This window comes from Taeniopygia guttata, chromosome 8 (assembly GCF_048771995.1).
Source record: "Taeniopygia guttata chromosome 8, bTaeGut7.mat, whole genome shotgun sequence".
NCBI lineage: Eukaryota > Metazoa > Chordata > Aves > Passeriformes > Estrildidae > Taeniopygia > Taeniopygia guttata.
In genome coordinates this window covers 27293215-27312840 of record NC_133033.1, presented here as the reverse complement: position 1 = coordinate 27312840, position 19626 = coordinate 27293215, and the positions used below count along the sequence as shown (strand labels likewise).

Below are 19626 nucleotides of genomic sequence, written 5' to 3'. Positions count from 1 at the left end.
GATTGCATCCTGAGAACTAGGACATTTGTCACTGCTGTATACTGACCCCAGGCCACTTCACTGAAAATTAATGCAAGCACTAAAAATTTACTGAATTTCCCAGAAAACGCTGGAAAGAATTTAATGCATTCTGTGTATTATTTAGTGGAAAATAAAGAGTGTTAAAATTATCACAGAATCACAGAATATTTGTAGTTGGAAGGGACCTACAGGGATCATTGAATTCAAATCTTAAATGAATGGCCTGTACAGGGACTGACTCTGTGACCTTGACATTATTAGCACCATGCTCTAAGCAACTGCACTAATTATTGAGAAAATAACCTGATTTTAGCATACCATATTCATATACCAGTTGTTCTCTAAATATCTCACTTCTGCTGCATTAATGTGAGAAGTATGGAAGTCCACTGGTTGGGGAACAGGACAGATTGTTCTCACACACAAATCCTATCAGGAATTTTACCCCAAGCAGGTTTTGTAACTGACTCCCACTGTAATTGCTGTACTCTGGAATTCAGTATTTTAAAGTCATCAGCAAAAAAAGGAAGCTGATACATCTAAGTTTCATCTATATTTCTCCCTGTATTTGAAAACTAACTGGGCTGTCCTTAGAGTTTTTCCATCTACCTTTCTTTATAGCAGTTTCATCAAGGCTTAGCTAACTCCCTGAAATACTTAAGGGATCCTTAACAGCCAAGAATGTATCCTTAATATTTTTTACATCTGCCACAGACCTTTACCTATAGTACTATTTCCCATACCTGTAACACACATCCATGAAGTAAATTAACCAGAATTTCCATCTCCAATTATTTCAGAGTAACAGAAAATCGGATCTCTGATACATATAATCTGATGTAACAGGATGGGGGAAAGAGAGAATATGAGACTTGTTTCGAAGTGATTTACAACACAGCAAGAATGCCACTGTCAGTGCGCGGCATTCTTTATTTTCATTGAGCTGTCAAACTGAGTAAAATGCACTGGAAGTCAGAGGAAAATAAAAGTTGTGTATTTGGAAGACACATTCACAACATTTTGGTAGCTTAAATTTGGCAGGTGGCTGTTAGAATGAAACCTCATATTAGAAGCAAATGGGCTTTAATATTGCATGTCTGCGACAAAGCAACATCTCCACATGCCCCAGTTCTCCTCTTAAACTGTGATCTCCAACACAACTTCAGTAGCAGCCAATACTTCCAGCCTCAGGGGTTTTCTGAAAAGTGCATTTTCATGTATATGTTATAAGCACATGTGAAAGCTTAAATAAAATAGACTAGATGCTGATTTGATTCACACTGGGTTAATTCTTCAAAGGCTTCAGTGCTTCTATACTTCATTTTCCACAGTGTGACCACAGCAGACTTCTGACTATTGTCTGTTTCTCCTAAAAGGAAACTATACACCAGGATTTTTTGGGTAAATGGCATTGCTCCCGACAGGTTTATCACTTCAGACTAAAAAAAAAAATCCTACCTTTGAAAAAGCCAAAGACCAATATAAGGAAATGTTTTCAGAGAGCAGGATACTGGCCATTCTTTATAGCTACACACATGGGTAAAATACAAAAATGACAGTGGATGTTTATGGGAACATAATTTATGGCAACAATGCAAAAGGAAATAACAGAGACACAGTCTTCCACCTAGGACTGTTGTCATTCTGGATTCATACTGCTTTCTTCATGTCTTGCTCTATCTATTCTTTTGTGTCTGTAAACACTTTTCAAAAGCTTTCACTTTGTCTACACAGGTGCCTGAATTTAAGTCTGTCAAACAACTTTATAGAGTAAACAGCTCCCCTCCAAGGGCTAGCAAGCACAAAGATATCACCTGTACCTCTGGAAGTCCCTAACCTGAAGTTTCACTAGGTTTATCCTAGGTTATCCTAATGCCCCACTTTCATAAATTTAAATATCTCCAGTGGTTTCCACATGACTCTTTGGCCTTCAATTATGTTTCCCAGAAAACTTTTTCTTCTGAAGGTCAAGAAAGCTTCATTCTCAGACTGCAGTTTTGCTGACAGGCAGGAAGCTAACCTCCTTTGAGCTATAAAATAAGCAGCACATATTTTTTTAAGAAGAATCAACTTGGTATTACTGTGTTTCAAGGCTGCAATAAACACCTCAGACTCTGTATGTGTTCCTGAGGCTCAGGCCTGATGGCAAGAACCAAAGTTTCCTTTCAGTACTGGCTAAATTCCCACTGGATTCTTTCCTAAATGAGACCATGCTTATATAGACTGACAGAAAGTTTCTCAGAGCAATGAATGTAAAATTCTGCTCCTGCATCTCAAGGGTGCTGTTTTACATAAATATGGATATGTATTTGCATACATGTTCCCCTTCCTGCAGAGATGGGTGGGTCACACTGTAAATAGTGCTGAAATACAAGCCCACTTGAACTGCTGGCAAGCAGTGGAGTTATAGAAAAAATTCACGCAGCTATTTCATGAGCATTTACCCAGCAGATAAATATATATTTATGCATGTGTATATTTTTCCCTGTGAAATACAGTTAATAGTCAATACAAGAGGGCATTCAAGGATGTCACAAGCTGGCTGTACATGCCAGAAAAACAGTAGCAACTACAAACAAAGGATGCTCCAAGGGATGATAATTTTTGGCCCAGAGCCAGTGCACACTGGGACAGATGAAAACAACTTGTTCCAAAGCTGCTATTGGGGATCTGACATGTTTATCTATTTGGCCCACATGGGGCTGTGTCTTCTAGCACTGACAGCTCCTGCAGGTTGGCAGCTTTTCAAAAGCTTGTCAGGCCTTGATAGCATTCCTATTCCCGCGGAGCTGGGCGGGTTGCGCTGCGGATCACACCGTGATAATCGCTCTGACATGTAACCCTGCGTGTACTGTTAGCACAGCCACAGAAAGGGGCACCACTGCTTTGCAGCTATTTACCCACTGTTTACCTAGCTGACAACATTTTGTATTTCCTATTTATTTAGCTTAAGGACTAAAATAGAAAAGGCTTCAAGCAAACTTGCAAGAAAATTCGATGTACGAAAGTAATGGTTCCAGCAGGATCCCAGAGCCTGGTGTTCCTACAGAATTTCTTCTCCAGCTTTCTAGCTTCTTATTCTATTAAGCATTCTTTTGTTTTACACAGCACTTCAGGTGGTAATGGCACAGAGGCCTTCAGTAGAACTGCTTTCTTTCACTGACCATCTTTATTTCACTCATAGGAACAAATCACAATTCTTCCAGTTTGCAAACAGCTTGCAGAATTTGTCAGGCATGTGAGGATCTTTCAAAAAAAGACTGTGGCACTTGATAATGCTGCTCCAGCAACAGAAGCTAAAGGCTGCTGTACAGGAAAACTTCAGAGAAAATATATCCCTGCTACAGAAAGATGATTATCCGTTGCAAAATTTTATATATTTATTGACTATAATCGCTTTAGCTTTCTGCATTCGCCTGTCATTCTGGAAGAATTGCTTATTACACTGTGGTACTTATTGTTGCTTTATAATGAGGTTTGCAAGCACTGGAAACCAGACAGATTTTTTTTCAAGCTGCCAGCTAAGGAAGTTTTCAACCTATTACACAATATATTGAATAACAACTATAATAATTTAAGAAATTTGGACTCCACCAGAACTATTGATTTATTTCATAAGGAAAAATACGCCAGGAAATAAAGCTGTAACTTAATCTATGTAAGTCAAATTAACTAATTTAGGTAAATAAACAGGTTTTTAAAAGGAAGTTATTAAATTATATATATGTATACGTTAGAGAAGAGAGCAGGATGCAATGCTTTGGATGCTTCTTTGAATACTATTCCAGAAATGTCTTAATAGAGAGCTTCAGACTCTAAAATATAATCTTGCCAAGTAATTATATCCACATATGAGAATAAATTGTTGGGGATTCTGACTTGGCTTTTGAAGGTATCAGTTGTTCCTAACAAAACAAATATCTGAAATTGAGAGCTTTATTGAAATAAGATGAATCTACCCAGCACAGAGCATTTGAAAGTTAATGTTCAGCTTTGTTTTAAAGAAAGGAAACCCTAAACTAAGAACAATCTTGCATTCTAGTCTCAAAGTTGTTATACTTCTCTTGCCCCCTCAGCTTGCCACACTCTTTCCTCCAAGTCATTAATAAACACATCATTTATAGGCAGAACGTAATATTCCAATCAATTTCTACTTGTTTTAGCGGCTGTGTGTAAGCAGATTATTTTTTCCAGACAACTCGTACTTCAGAGGAGCACAAAGGACACACTTCAGATCCTTGTAGTCCCAACATGTGTGGTTTCCTCACGCTGGGAAAGCCTGGAAGCCAGCCGCCTGGCCTGGTGTCAACCCAAACTACGGTCAGTCTAAACACAGCACCAGCAAGTGCTGCTCTCTGACACTTCCCTGCTATTTTTCGAACACACATAAATTATATATGTTCCTTTTCCGGGTTAAGTAAAGGTGGCCCGTCCACCTTGGACAAGTCCAGTGAATTGGTCCAAATCAGATGTTAATTGATGCGTTATGAAATAATAAAATTCTGTCCCTACTCACTATCAGCTACCTAACTGGTTTGTGGCTGCCCTACGTCCCTAGCTGTCGTCTACTTTATTAAAACAAAACAGTATAAAAAAGAGCACTATGCAATCATACAAAAATAACAACAATATCAAAATCCAAAACAAAACAAGAAGTACATAAACTAAGCATCTAACCTGGATTACATAACTTTCTGGCCCTACTGGCAAACATATGTACAATGTCCACAGATGAAAAGAGCGCAGCTATGGAAAAAGTCTCGCAATTTTCACTTGCCTCGGTTTGGAGAGGCCAAGCTCAGTCAAAAGTTCAAAGTTACCTTGGTGCCATTTCCCCCCCGCTCCTAGGGGAAAGCCCACAAAAACAACGTCCTTTGCGTTGGTGAGATTTCTTACTTCAGTTTCTAGGTGTTTGTACTTGTTCACATTCTCTGCAGCGGCTTCCTCCAGCGATGATTTGGCTGCTTCGTATTGTATTGTCACATCCACGACAAGTGCACAGGCATCTTTCACAAATATCGGGTCAGGTTTGTACAGTTCCTTGTTGGAGTCCCTTATGTGCGGTTCCTTGAACACTACCCATTCCTTCTTTTTCGCCTCCTCGAGAAGCAGTTCGCAGATGTAATTGTGCCTCTTGATTCGGGCGTCCTTTGTCACTGGGCAGTTGCTGATGATGTGGGCGCAGGATTCAATGTCCGCATCGCAGTGCCGACACGCCTTGATGTATTGATCTTGTCTACCCCTGGCTAGAAATTCACTTGTGGGGTAAACATTGGCCCTGAGTGGAATTAAAGAGAAACACTTGTGTGACATTGCCTTGTGTTACCTGGGCACTTACACAAGAAGATACATTTGCAAAGTTGTTGAATGCCCAGGGAGGCCCTGGAAATCATCACACCAGGATGCTCTGCAAGGCTTCTCAAGTCAGTTCTTCCCACTTAGATATATTTATCCGCACGTGATTTTTTTCTGAGAAATTAAATATCATCTGAATAGTTGAACTGCTATTAGTTTACTACTGAAAGAAGTAGAAGTATTTGAACCTGCACACATATTTAGTCTAGATATGCAAGTGGTTAGGAATTTTATTCCCTCCTTTCAGGTTACCACATATATGTAAGCATACATTCTCTATTCATCTTAGGAAAGGCACATTCTCCTTCCAATACAGAGTCTTTTCTCTGTAATTTCTATATCACTGTCTGACTGCAGGTTAATTCTCCTGGTTCTGTGTTCTGCTCTTCTTGGAAAGCACAAGGTCCATAATGATCAGTGGTGGCTTGGCCAAAGGCAAAATGTCACCAGCTTGGACTGAGGAGTGGCTCACACAGGGTGCTGCCACCTCCAGCAAGCTCTGGGCTCATAAAGCCCCACTGAACATAATGGGAAGTGACAGAACTCAGCATCTCACAGGAGGCAAGCAGCATCCCACTGAAAGAGAAGTCTGCTTTTCACACACAAAAAACTTGCTTTCTGCAGAAAGCCTACGCCAAAAATCAATTTGTCATCTGAAAATTTGCAATTATAATTAGCAGTGCTGTTATTAATGCAATATCCTGAGGGGGTGGTGGATTTTGAGTCAATTGCTGAGATGACAGAAGCAAGTTAAGTGCTTGATAAAGCATCCTAGGAAGAAATTTCCTGAAATACTCAGAATCTGAGTTTTACAAAAGTGGCGTGTGCAGCATTGCTGAAGTCAAGATGAGGAACAAGATAGTCTGCCTGGTACTGTATCTCTTCTATACAATGATGGCAAGTGTTGCTCTCAAACATGTGGGCAAAATAGTCTCTTGTTCCACCTGTTCAGCCCCTGCATGCAATCACATTAATTCAGGGTCAGTTGCCTCTTCAGAGCTGGCAGCAGAACGCAGTAATTTAAAACCTCCCTCTGGTGCCTAAAGAAAATACCAAACATAGATGAGAATTCAAATTTTCTTCATATCTGGAAGAAGCAGGAAACCAGTTTTCATGTGTTCCCATGCAAGCATCTGGTTTTCACTCATAGCAGTCACCTGTGCTTACAAAAGCTCCAGTTCACCATATCTACTAGAAATATTGAAGGCTAAATTGTCATCTTATTATCTCAATTTAACACATTGTCACTGGGCACGGGCAAGGGACTACAGCAGATCCCAGTGGAAGCTTTTCCTATAACTAGTAATTCTAGACATTAACAGAAATGCTAAAATTGCCACTTACATTCTACTATAATTTAAACCATCTAAATTGCCTCTGCTCTGTTCAGTATTGCAGTAAAGCAATCCTAGTGATGCCAGGAAGCAATGAAAGAGCTTTCTTCAGTTATTTCCTTCCAAATGCCTTTGAATGAGGAGGGTAACCATGACCAGAGAAGTTGAGAAGCAAACACTCTGAGCTACATTTTTCCTGTTTGGTGATATTTTGATGCTGTTTTCATGCACTGCAAGGCTCTTCCACATAGCTAATATCTTGCAGGTCATCAATCACACAGGAGATCATATAGCATGAGAAATTCAATTGCTTAAAGATAATATGTATAACTGTGGGAGGTGAGATTACCAAATATTGCTAAATTGCATTGCACAACGAATCTGCAGTTACCCTGTGAAGAAATGAATAAAAAAACCACAAAACAAAACAAACAAAAATAGAATTTAACAAAATTTAACTTAGGAGATAAACTCTGTAGAAAGCCCACTGACCTTTTTTACATTTTTGTTTACATCAACCAAGTTGAGCTGGAAGATGTGGTCCTTTGTCCCAACAAGCAGCCGGCCCCTCTCCTCATCTAGCAGCAGCAGGGTTCGAAAATCAAGTCCCTCTGCTGAGCCCAGGAATGGGATGCAGCTGTTTGAAAGCAGCAAGTCTGTGGGAAAATGAAGAAAATCTTTATAATCAAAATGCTTATATATGACTCATCAGTGTCTTTTATAAATATATGCAACTATAAATATATGCAACCAGCACGGAGTATACCAGTGAGATAAGTGCAGTCTTGGAGTATGACTTTCCAGAGTAAAAATACAGTTCCCATTAACTTTGGGGTTCTCTGGGCTTTTTTTTTACTTCCAAACTGGGTAATATTTACTTTCACAAAATATTTTTCTACGTAAAATTTTCTTTATAATTTTCTGTATGGTATAGAAGAATCAGAAATTCAACATCAATTAGAAACCACTAAAGACAGATCTTTGCAAAATGTGTGCTATATCTTTCCTTCTTTCTAAGAAAACTAATTATATTTATATTATCATACAAATGTTCAACAATCACTACCTCACCATATTTGGTGCTCCAAATATAAAGCAGCAAAATAAGTCAATGCCAGCCAAGAATAATTAGGAGTAGGAAATAGTGGATAGGGACATTTGAAGATAATCCAGTTCAACTCCCTCAGTATGAGGACAAACATCTTTCACTAGATCAGCTTGGTCAAAGTCCCACCTAACATGGCCTTGAACACTTCCAGGGATGGGGCATCCACAACTTCTCTGGGCAACTTGTACCAGTTTCCCACCACTCTCATAACAGAAAATGTCTTTCTTATATCCCGTTTCTATCTACTCTCTCACAATTTAAAACTACTGTCCCTTGCCTTGTCAATAAAGACTTTGGGAAAAAATTATTGCTCATATCTTTTACAAGCCCCCTTTATATATTGGAAGGCGACAATTAGGTCTCCTCAGAGCCTTCTTGTTTCCTGGTGGAACAACACCAAACTTCTCAGCCTGTCCTCATATGGAAGGTGTTACAGCCCTCTGACCATTACCAGGGCTCTTCTCAAGGTTCGTGTCTTTCTTGAACTGAATGCCCCAGAACTGAATGTAGGTGGGGTCTCACCAGAGCAGACTGCAGAGGAAGATTCCCCTCCCTCTATCTGCTGAACACACTTCTTGTGGTACAGCCCAGGGTACAGCTGGCTTTGCAGGCTGTGAGCACACACTGCTGGCTCATATCCATTTTTTTTTTTCATCTACCAGTATTGCCAAATCCTTGTCTGCAGGGCTGCACTCAGCCAAGTCATCACACAATCTATTCATCATCCAGTCTGTGTTGATATCAAGGATTGCCCTGACCCAGGTGTAGGATCTCGCACTTGGCCTTGTTGAACTTCACATTGCTTACACAGGCCTCCTTCTCCAGCCAAACAAGGGATCTTTAAAGACAATTTATTCCAATTCAATGATAATGGTATAGTAAGGGGAACATCCAGTAGCAACACCGCTAAGATCCCTATTAAAATCAAAAATTTTACACTAAAGTTTTACTGCGAATTAACAGTAGATTCAAATATCTTTCAAAAGGTAATTAAGAAAAAAATGATGCTCTGTGAAACTAATGAAAGAATCTATAAAACTGCAAAAAAAATTCTGTAACATTCTGCCTAATGAATATTCTGTGGACATAATTCTGTATGAGGACGCAAACAACATACAGAAAAGAGCACAAGGATAGTTAAGTCTTGTTAGGTAGTCATTACTCTGGGGAAAAGAAAATAAATATGTGAATCAGTTCTTCCACAAGCAAACTCTCCAAGCTAAACTATTCGGAAATCGTCAGATAGAAAGGCAAATCCTGTATTTAACTGACATAAAATTAAGGGTATTTCCACCTTCCTGGCACTGGATGGATAATGTAGCATTCCTGCTAGAAAAGCCAGATTTACTGCAAAAGTCGTTCGCACATCCTGATCATTATGAAAATTATGGCCAGTGTTTTGGAAAAAAAGTCTTGAATGAAATACAAGGAAAAAAACCCCACCCAAACATTTTTCTCCAAGAACTCTCACAAACCATATGACAGGCAAAAATATTAGGTTCTGGTGCTGCCTAATAAACAGCACTCTGGAAGGAAAAATATTTTATCATTATTAATCTATCTGGAATATAATTATGATAATTATTTTTTGGCTCAGTCACTTCTACTTAAGTTTGTGTGCATTTGTCTGGCTCAGTGCAGGGTGTTGTTAAGGTACAATCTGAAAACAAATTGTCATGCACTGACACTCCTATTCCCCTAGGTGAGATTTATTTGGCAGTTCTTAGGAAAAAAAATCCTGGTTCACATTGAAAAATGATATCCTATGCTAGGCATTACACTGCTATACATCAGCACTGTCCTCTCTCACATATATTTTGTGAAGACAAAGATGTCAGGGTTTGTTTTCTAAACTAGTAACACTTTAAAAGCTTTGTTTATTAATTGGTAGCAAGATCACTTAGGAGCAGCTTATGGTTAAGATGGTACTATAAAAACCTCAGTCCTCACCTGTAGGACACAAATAACTAACATACAGAATATGAGGGAAAATTCCTTCCCATCTGCAGACACAGGCAATTTGATCTAAGGAAGGATAAATTATATGCTTGTGCAAATAAAAGCATGGGCCTTCGCAAGAGTGTCAATTGCAAAAATATGTGGATTTGATTCTCCACATACATGAAGAACCATGTCTGAAACTGCTCTCTACTTCCCATTTCCTTCTTGATCGAAAGGAAGATCTCTGAAACGACTATTCCAAATGGACATTTCTCATCTGTTGTTTAACAGTTCCAGAATTTATCAGTAAAAAATCCCACCTAGAAGAGCTAGAACAGTGAAGGAAAATGCTGCCTCATGACTGAAATGCCCAAGTGGGAATAAGCCCTGTGTGATGCTTTGTACAATCATTTATTTCACTACATCATAAGGAAAACATCCGCAGAATATTCCAGATTGAAATGACAACACTACTTCTCCTTTCTTACTGATGTAGATGACAACACAAGCTGCAAAGCAATGAAGAACCAGGTTTGGCCAGTCATTTACTATTGAAAACAGCTTGGAGGAAGTAAAAGTCTGAGCATGACCATTGATAAGGTTGTAACTGTAACATGATCTAATAAAACTTCACAAGTAAACATTAACAGAGGGTTGATTAAATTGCAGCCAAATTAATCACTGGTCACACTTCATAAAACAACACAATCCAATCTTATGTGTTGAAATTTCCCTTCACAATGAGACATATTTACTATCACTGAGGATATTACACTGGAAAAATGTACTGTGAAAAGCACATTTCCCAATGATTTTCAAGCTTAGAGCAAGCTGTCAGTTTGAATCACTGCATCTCTGTAGCCTGGCTAACACAGAACAAGCATTCTCACAAGTAACAAAGTTAGCTACAGGGATGGCCTTTCATGAGTACATGTACAGCACTCAGTTTTATAGTCTCATTTTGCTGTTTTCCTCCAACTTAAATCATTTTTTCCAGCTTGGTGATTAAATAAGCATCCAGCTAACTCCCCTTCTGGGTTAATATTTCACTGCTGAGTGGTAGAAGCTGGAATAGTGACTGGGTTTTGTTTATTTAGCACAATATCTCAATGGACTTGGCTTAAAACAGCATGGTCATTGCTTACTTAAAAAATCTCCAGCAGCATAGCCACAGAAAGGCTTCAAAAGTAAAAATGTCATTCTGTTTTGATAACACATATTTGTATTTATAAAACATATTTAGACTTCTTAGCATCAAGTCACATGTGTGGTGATCATGCCACCATTCCTCAACTCCAGCATGGTGCAGGAATGCAGCAATGTGGAACCAGCTTGGCTGAGACTCAGAATTCCCTTTGTGACCAGTTACAGACATTTTCTAAAGACAAGCTACAGCTAAAATAACAGAAAGAGAACATCTCAACATCTTTCAAAACAGTTACATCTAATGACAACTTTGAAGGACTCTGAAACTAATGGCTTGGCTATATAAATTTCAAAATATATACAGCAAAAAACAGAGGTTGCCTCACTTTCCTTTAGATAGGATCAAGTCCTTTCTCATGTTGGAGAGTACACATAAAGATTTACATGGGCACTGTAGAAATTCTCAACCAAACTTTTCAGATAAAGTATTTATAGCATGACTGCAGCGATTTATCCAATTCCTGAGGTATTCTGAGTGTAAAATTGACCAGATGACCCCAGATGCATTGGTACAAAGGCAAAGAGAATAAATACTTCCAAACTACTACAAATCTCTACTATGTGCTGCAAGGTGTAAATTATATTTTTTTAGCTGCATCTCACCATGGGTAAAGATGTGCATACAAAGTGGCTCTCATTGCTATACAATATTATACTGCCCTGGTGGAAAAGGTTATATTCATAGACCAGCAGGGCCTCTCCAAAAGGACACAGATAACCAGGAATAGAGAAAACAGGAAAACAGAAAAATTATTTTCTGCTGTCCCAATTTTGTGTCAAAACCTTGGTTATGAGAAGCCAAATAAAGACGTATTAAATCACATGTTTTGCAGTTAGGGACTTCTCTGTCTTCATCTTATAGGACTGGTTGTTCCCTAGGAGCATATAAAAGTTACTGTGTAAAGAAAACTTTTCAAAGATGGCTAAAAAAATTCAGAAGTACTCTGCTGCAAAATGTCACGTACTTCAGGGCATCTTCACTTCAAACTTTAAGCATTTCTATGGAAATGCTCAAGAGACAGCATACTTAATATATCCAACATCTCTGTTTGCAAAGAGTCTTTATTTCAGATAGAGGTATAGGAAGGACATTCTCTAAGATACAGAGGGTTATGTACAAGGAATGACACATTTCAGGCAATTTGAGAAACTTATCTTCTTTTATTAGTTTCTCAAACATAGATATTCAAGTATTATTTAAAAGCAGACAAGCAACTGGGGGGATTCTCTAAACTAAGGGTAATTCTCTAAATTAAGGGTTTAAACTAATCTAGTCTAAACTCAAGGCCACTCAGAGAAGTGTTTGCACAACGAATCCATGCGCTGCAGCATCTTCCTTCTGCAAGAGCAGGAAAGCAGCTTCAGGATTGCCAGGGACAAATACAACCATCACAAAGAGTCCATGTCGCAGCAATCGGCTGTGAACTTCTCCATCAGAGCTTTGTGCAGGGAACTCCTCTCAAGGTTGGAGAGCAGCATCCAGAGGCGAAAGTACAGCTGCTCACAAGCCTCCATCGCCTTTCTGTGGGCATCTGGATCTCAGGCCAGGTACTCAAAGAGGTTGAGTGGCTCAACGTTTTGCATTGCTGGCGGCAAGCTGATCTCTGCAGGAAGCTTCTCGTTGCCTAGAACAAAATGGCCCAGGTGTTTCCATTTCAGGCAGAACTTCAGGAACACCATGATGTCCCACAGCCGCAGTGGAAATTCCTTCCTGTGCCAGTAGACCTGCGGTATGATGTTTAACACATGCATGACCAGAGTCTTCCAGGTAGAGGTGGAAAAACCTGTGCCGCTCAGCATGCAGGTGAAGAGCTGCAGGTATTTCAGGTGCAACCTCTTACACGATATCTGCCTGGCAATGTGCTGGAAGAATTTTGCCTCTGCCACAGCGAATGTCTCAGGCCACGCTGTGCTTGCGAGGTTACTGGAATTGCCTTTCTGGGCCTCTGTGGGCTGGCTGACCACAAAGATGTCAGAGTCCCCTTGGCGCACACCAAAAAGCATCTCCACTGACAGGGTCCTCTTGCCTCTGCTCAGCTGGAATTGGCAGGACCGGCTGCAGGGCTGAAACACCAAGTGGCATGAGTATGACTGAGGCACATGCAGCCACAAGCATCTCACCATCTGGAAGAACCAGTGGGAGGTTTTCTCTACATCCAGGTAGGAGCCAGTGTGGAGTGTCTCCAGGAGGCTGCGCTGCTGCTTCCGCTGCAGCTCCTCTTGTGAGTGGTGCAGGAGGCACAACAGCATCTCGCCCAGCTGCTCCCTCTCGCTTCAGTGATAGTGTCTCCTGGCACATCCCCATCACTCTGTCCTTCTTTCTTCAAGTCATAGCCATTGTAGACATCGCTGTCTTCCTTGACATCATAAGTGCCACTGTTGACATCGCTGTCTTCGTTCATCTTCACATCATAATTGCCTTCAATGGCATCATCCTTATCTCCGTCATCTGCAGCCACAGGACTGCCTTCTCTGTCATTTTCAGTGCCACTGTCATCTGTCTCCAGAGTCATATCACCATCTTCTCCACCTTCCTCTGGATCAGCGGTGTCTTCTTCCTGTTCAGTTATTCTCTCATCTCCCAAAGTCTTGCAGGAGCTCTGGTCCTTGCTGCTGCTTCTGGCCTCACAGCTCCTTCTCCTGCAGCCCAACCACTGGTCCAAGAGGAGCAGGACGCCAGGAAGAACCCAGACTGGCCACTGCTGCAGGGCACCAAAGGGCACGGCTCCCCAGCCCTCGTCCTGCTCCAGCTCCTGCAGCAGCCGGGCCATCTCACAGTCCAGCAGCTCCTGATGCTCACGCATTCTCTGGTGTGTGGCCTCATCCAGCCCGTCCCCAGCTGGCTGGGGGTACTGGATCAGGCTTTGCACAAGCACGAGCAGCAGTGACAGTAAAGCCATGGTCTGCAGGAGGACACACAGAAGGGGTTCAGTGGGGCCGGAATGGAGACAGTGAGGGGCAGGAGTAGCAGGGATGTGGTGGCAGGAAGGAAAGGGTCCCCGGCAACTGGCAAGGCTGCACCGCTGCCCCCGTGAGCACCGCGCCCTCAGCAAGGCACTCCTGCCTGGTGCTGGGCCCTGGAGACGGGACAGCCCCGGGTACCGGCACTCCTGTCCCAGCCATCTTCCAGCCCCCTCTCCCCTCTGCTGTGTACTCACCACTTGCCGAGGCTCTACTGGGGCAGTGGCACCGGCTTGGGGCCTTTTATAGTTGCCCCCATTGTGACACGTCCCCTGTGCTGTCACAGAGCCCAGAGCGCATCACAGGCCAGCCCCACCAACCATGCCAGCCTGGTCATGGAACTCATCATGGCCCCGGGCACGGAACTCATCATGGCCCCGGGCACGGAACTCATCATGGCCTCGGGCACGGAACTCATCATGGCCCCGGGCATGGAACTCATCATGGCCCCGGGCACGGAACTCATCATGGCCCCGGGCATGGAACTCATCATGGCCCCGGGCACGGAACTCATCATGGCCCCGGGCACCCAGAGCCCCAACAGACACCGAGTGCAGAGGCATCACTCGGGAACCTGGGAACCCCAGAGCTTCCCTTGGCAAAGCAGGCACAAGCACCCTGCACACAACCCTTGTCAAATACAGATTTGGTTGACATGACCCATGGATGTTCTCAGTATACAAGTGTCGACTTTTATTTAATACTGGTGGGGGACATTTTTTATTAGTAGTATTTATACTTATTACTTTGGGGCAGGATGTCATGTAAGCTAATGCTCTGTTACAGATTTTGTGAGAAATCTTTCTGAAAGAAATCCAGGTTGCATGGATGATGCACAGGAAGATTTAATACCATCATTAAAATGCCAAATAAATTAATTACAAAATTTTGATGCCTTCAATAACCTCTTAGCTCTCAAACTCTGTGGTTCAACACCATGCAAAATTCTGGTAGAAGCAGGATTTTGTTCAGAAAGTAGTTCTGCAAAGATATACTTCTGTCACTCCCCCCATCTTCAAAACTGTCTCCCTTAAACAGAGTTAGACAATCTCTCTGACATATAAAGGAACTTCTGTCTCTTTCTGCTATCTCTTTGTGTATTTATCTCCACAGGACAGTGAGTACAGGAGAGATTATACTCCTCAACCTTTCTTTGGGGAACTCATCTATAAATGGAACTGCAGAAATGGGGAGGGAGGAAAGGGAAACAGGATGTGACTTGAGTACCTGCATAGTGACCACAGACGGCCACTGCTAGACAGACACTGAAGTCAGGTGGATCACGCCACCCATTGGTGTGTAGAAGGAGAATAATGTTGGGATTGCTAAAACTGTTCTGAACTGGATTTGCTTAACAGATGTCATTAGCTAAAGTGGTCAAATAAAGCGTTTCGAACCCTTTTCCAAGCTGATGCCATTTATGATGTATCTTCCCCGCATTCTTGTAGGGAAGCTGTTTTTGATGTTGTCCCATCCTTCTTTTTCCATGGGAGCAAAAATTATTTGCCAAGTATCACTCTTTCAGTTTTGTTTCCTCTCATTTTCCAAGATTTAATAAAGCAAACACTCAGCAGAATAGTTCCGTATTTTTCGAACACAATTCTTTTACCAAATTGAGGCGCTTCTGTGACCATTGAAACACAAAAACTGTTGTGAGCTACAGTTTACACTTAAGAGGTTGATATGGGTCAGTTCTCCAAGGTTATTCTTAGTTCAATTGCTATGTAAACTGTTGATGTCAGTGACTGGAAGCTGCCCTCCAGGACATTATATATATGATAATTATATGACAGAAAATGCAACATATAGTTGAATGTGACCTTCAAGTTCACTAGCTTAAAAAAAGAAATAAAAAGTCTGCAAGAAATTTGCTGGGTTTTCTATTTATAAATGCCTTCACATTTATATTTAGTTTATGCATATACAATAGACTTTCCTTGCATGGACAGCAGTGCCCATCCATCATAAAGCTAGGGTATATTATAGGTCTCAATGCTCACTGCCTCCAGAAAGCATTTTGAGACAAAACAGACAAAGTTTTTTGTGTAAGTATACAATCTTCCAATAGTAGGATCTTCATTCTCACATAAACACTTCACGTTTTTCCTCAAAGGAATCAAAGATAATTATTCTGAGAAATAACAAACCATCAAAAATTAATTAAATAACAAACAAGAGGAAAACACCACTTCTTCACTGAACACACTTTCCTTGATTTTCATAAGCATTCAGATTTACAGCTGCTGATACTACCACAGGAGCAGGGTTTTCTCTGGTTTTCCTTCCTCTTCCAGCAGAGCAAGCACAGCTGCAAAATAAAAACTCATTTCTAGGCTCTCTTATATATCACCAGTTGACCACATTCCAACCAGTCATAGTTGTGCAACACCCTCTCAGGGTACTGGGACTACTGCAGTGTCACAGACAGTTTAAGTGAGGTCAAGGAGCTGTACATAATTTTAACTATGTTTTTATGGGTAATTAAATGATCCATGACATGTAAATAAGCTAGCTGTACTGAAACTTAACTAACTAACTGCTCTGACGCAACAGTCAAGCATCTCATCAGTTATAAAATGAATCAGATTTAAAGCAAAAACAATATAGAGAACAGAATGCATGACATTGTAAAGTAGCATGTTCCAAGGACCATTTCTGAACATTAAGCAAGTGTACTCATCCAGTCAAATTTTCAAAAGAATTCCTGGCACCAAAATATTCTCTGTTTGCTTTTTCACCATGGTTAAAGAATGGATCACTCTTAGGGGGAAGAAAATCTTGTGCACGGAACACTGCATGAAACTAAACAATCCTTTAAATGTGGCTAATTTCCATGTGGAGCTGATGATTTAGCACTGTCATCCTTCAGCAGAGGAGAAAGAACTGACTGTCTTTAGTTTACTTATGCAAGCTGAAAAAAGTGAAGAGTGTGAATTTGATCTTGCTTCAATTTACTTCAGTGGCCAAACACTTGCCATTACTTCAGTGGGAGTGAGGCTGCATCTTAATTCTTTCAATGAGGATAGAAACAAATCAGCTGAGAAAAATGTTCTTGTTTATTAGATTTAAATTACTACAATAGCTGTTTTTAACAGTGCTAAGTAAATCATGTTGTAAAAGCCAAAGGTTATTTTCAGTTGTGCTTTTTTCTATGTAGTATGTCACAATGCAGGATTCCTAGTGCTGTGACCAAGTCACCTCTGCTCACAGCAAGCATGGCTTACTCTGGGGCATGGCCACATTACCACAGGGGAATGATATATGTTTGTGGATGTCACTGGTGACAACGTCCAAATCTGGGCTGGGGCGTTTCCCTCAGCCAATAAACCAGGGAGCACACTTCTGTAAAATAACTGCATTCACTGAGAAAAGAGAGTACACTAAGATGTCCATGAAAATCAGCAAAGTAAATCAAATCAATAGGGTTAAATTTGCAGTTAGGAATCTGCATTTCTACAGGGAAATTTTAGGATAGCCACAAATCAAAAAACATTTAATTTTTGTTTTTGGTTGTTTTTGGTTTTTTTTCCTTAGAAGGCAATCAATCTTCTGATTTGGCTATTCTCTACTTTTCCCTATAAAGTAGAACCTACAGATACACTCAGAAAATATGTATGGAAGTACTGCTCAACTAAAAAATATTATTACTCAGAAGATCGAAACATGACTGTCTACACTGTGTGAATTACACATATATGAATTAGGACACAGACCCTTCCATTCTTTAGTAACAAAACTGATGTTGTCCTGAAAATGACATTAATGAATGAGACTGGTATATGAAAACCAGTCCTTCTGCATCCACTCCAGAGATTGGAATGAGGATGTTAAATGATGCAGCAGACAAGGAGGATGCACTGCTCAGGGAAGCTGAATGTCACTTCTGTGCTCAAAGAGTTCTGCAGGTTGGATGAAGGTCACAGGTTATCTCCAGATACACAAAAATGAGTGATAAATACACTGTTTCTCTTAGATTGAAAGCAGAGCTAGACAAAGATTATTAGAATAAGGAATATTATTTAAAAATCATCCCCTGGATTTCTAAAGATGGCAATCTTCTATTAGAAGACAGTTTGTTACCTCCTCCATATATTAAAGCTATAACATAATAAAAGCACCTGAAACTTGTAGAAGTATTGAAGAGGCATAGATTAAGTAAGGTCCATGCAGAGAGAGCACCCTAAAAACATCACAAGAGCAGTGACAATTTCTGGGATAGTAATGACATGAATCAGAATCTAGAAGTTAAGTATAAGTGAAGAAGAGAATTTTTCAACTAATGGATCAGGGAAAATGTGGGAATAAAGGATGAGCTATGTGATTAAAGATCACAGTGTATTATATTAACACAGGTGGAGAATATATGACTTTAATTCTGTATTACAACATATTTCAACTGAACTGTGTGTAGTTTTAGCTTTATATGTGCACAATTTTTTAGAACACATTTTTAGAATGGGGAAACACAATAAAGGAAATGCATTGTATTGCATTGATCCCCACATGACTCACTGGAATATCTTAACATTTCCAGCACAGATTCACACTTCTTAAGATGAAAACACAGAGAAGATGAAAACACGCAACTGCCATTAAGAGAAGGTCTAAAATTTTAATTGCTGTCTGAACACAAAGGAGCTGTGACATGCTGTGGTTTCTTGATGCACTCCTGCAGTTAGAGACACATCTTTAACTACCCCACCCTCTCCCTCTTCCCCATCCACCACTGACTGATGCAGCTGGGAGATTCAGTAACTGCAGAGCAAAATCTTGCCTACTTTCAGCTCTCCTGCCCCAGCAAATGCTCATCTTTTCTGGGAAGACGGACCTATGCCATAATCACACTGCACCTTGAAGAGAATGAAACCTTCCCTTCAGACACATGCATGTGACCAGGTTTTTGGAACTGCCTGATGTTGCCAGTTTTCCTCTGTTTTCCACAAAGAAGGGAAAGAACCTTGTATTCTCCTCCTCATGGTATTTCAAGTCTTAATTCCAAAGAAGAGAGATGCCAGGACTTGTCAGTGAAATGACTAACAATTTTATGAGGACTGGCAAGACAGTTCATTTCTCCTACATCCTACTCACAAAAACCTTGGAATTATTTTGTCTGAAACACTTGGGGGAAGGAAGGTAGACTTAATTCTGGCAACTTTATTAAATATTCAGTACATCTGACATCCATGGTTTAATTATGATAAGCCATACTAATATCATTTACAATACATAAGTGTGAAGAAACAGCAGTGTTTTTTTCCTTGATCCATGTGGAAAAATACACACCTTCCACCCCCCAAAAAAAGTAAGACAAGGCACAATAAATTCTCATAATTCTCTTTCTTCTGGCTTTTCAGTTCCATCACAGCTCTCTAAATTAAGATTTATGTGCTATTTTGCATCTGTATCTGTTGTTGATTTTCCCCCACTACAGGGATATAGGTGGATACGTTTGGACAGGAAACGGTATCCCTCAAGCCAAACTGAAAGGTTTATAAAGTTGTTAATAAAAGTTTGGGTCAGGGCCTAAACATCAATCATCTGCTCATTGTCTTTTTAAACGAGCTCAGGCATTTTCCCAACTGCTCCCAGCAGGTCTCTGCCACTATTTTAAACTAAGATTTCAGACATTTCTTTTTTTCTGTGTTGACCTCAGTATTTTTTCTTCCTCTCCCTCTTTACCTGCCAAATGCATCCATCAGG

General features: G+C 40.6%; 1 long non-coding RNA gene and 1 pseudogene across 1 annotated transcript in view; both read right to left on the bottom strand.

Annotated features, from left to right (window-relative positions):
• The window catches only part of LOC121470381 (uncharacterized), a 256297-nt gene that overhangs the window by 214687 nt on the left and 21984 nt on the right, over nt 1-19626 (bottom strand). The window contains exon 3 of the long non-coding RNA XR_012057165.1: nt 7203-7366. This is a non-coding gene — a long non-coding RNA (uncharacterized lncRNA). The remainder of the gene's footprint in view (nt 1-7202; nt 7367-19626) is intronic.
• Nucleotides 12058-13865, bottom strand: LOC121470309 (inositol 1,4,5-trisphosphate receptor-interacting protein-like 1; annotated as a pseudogene).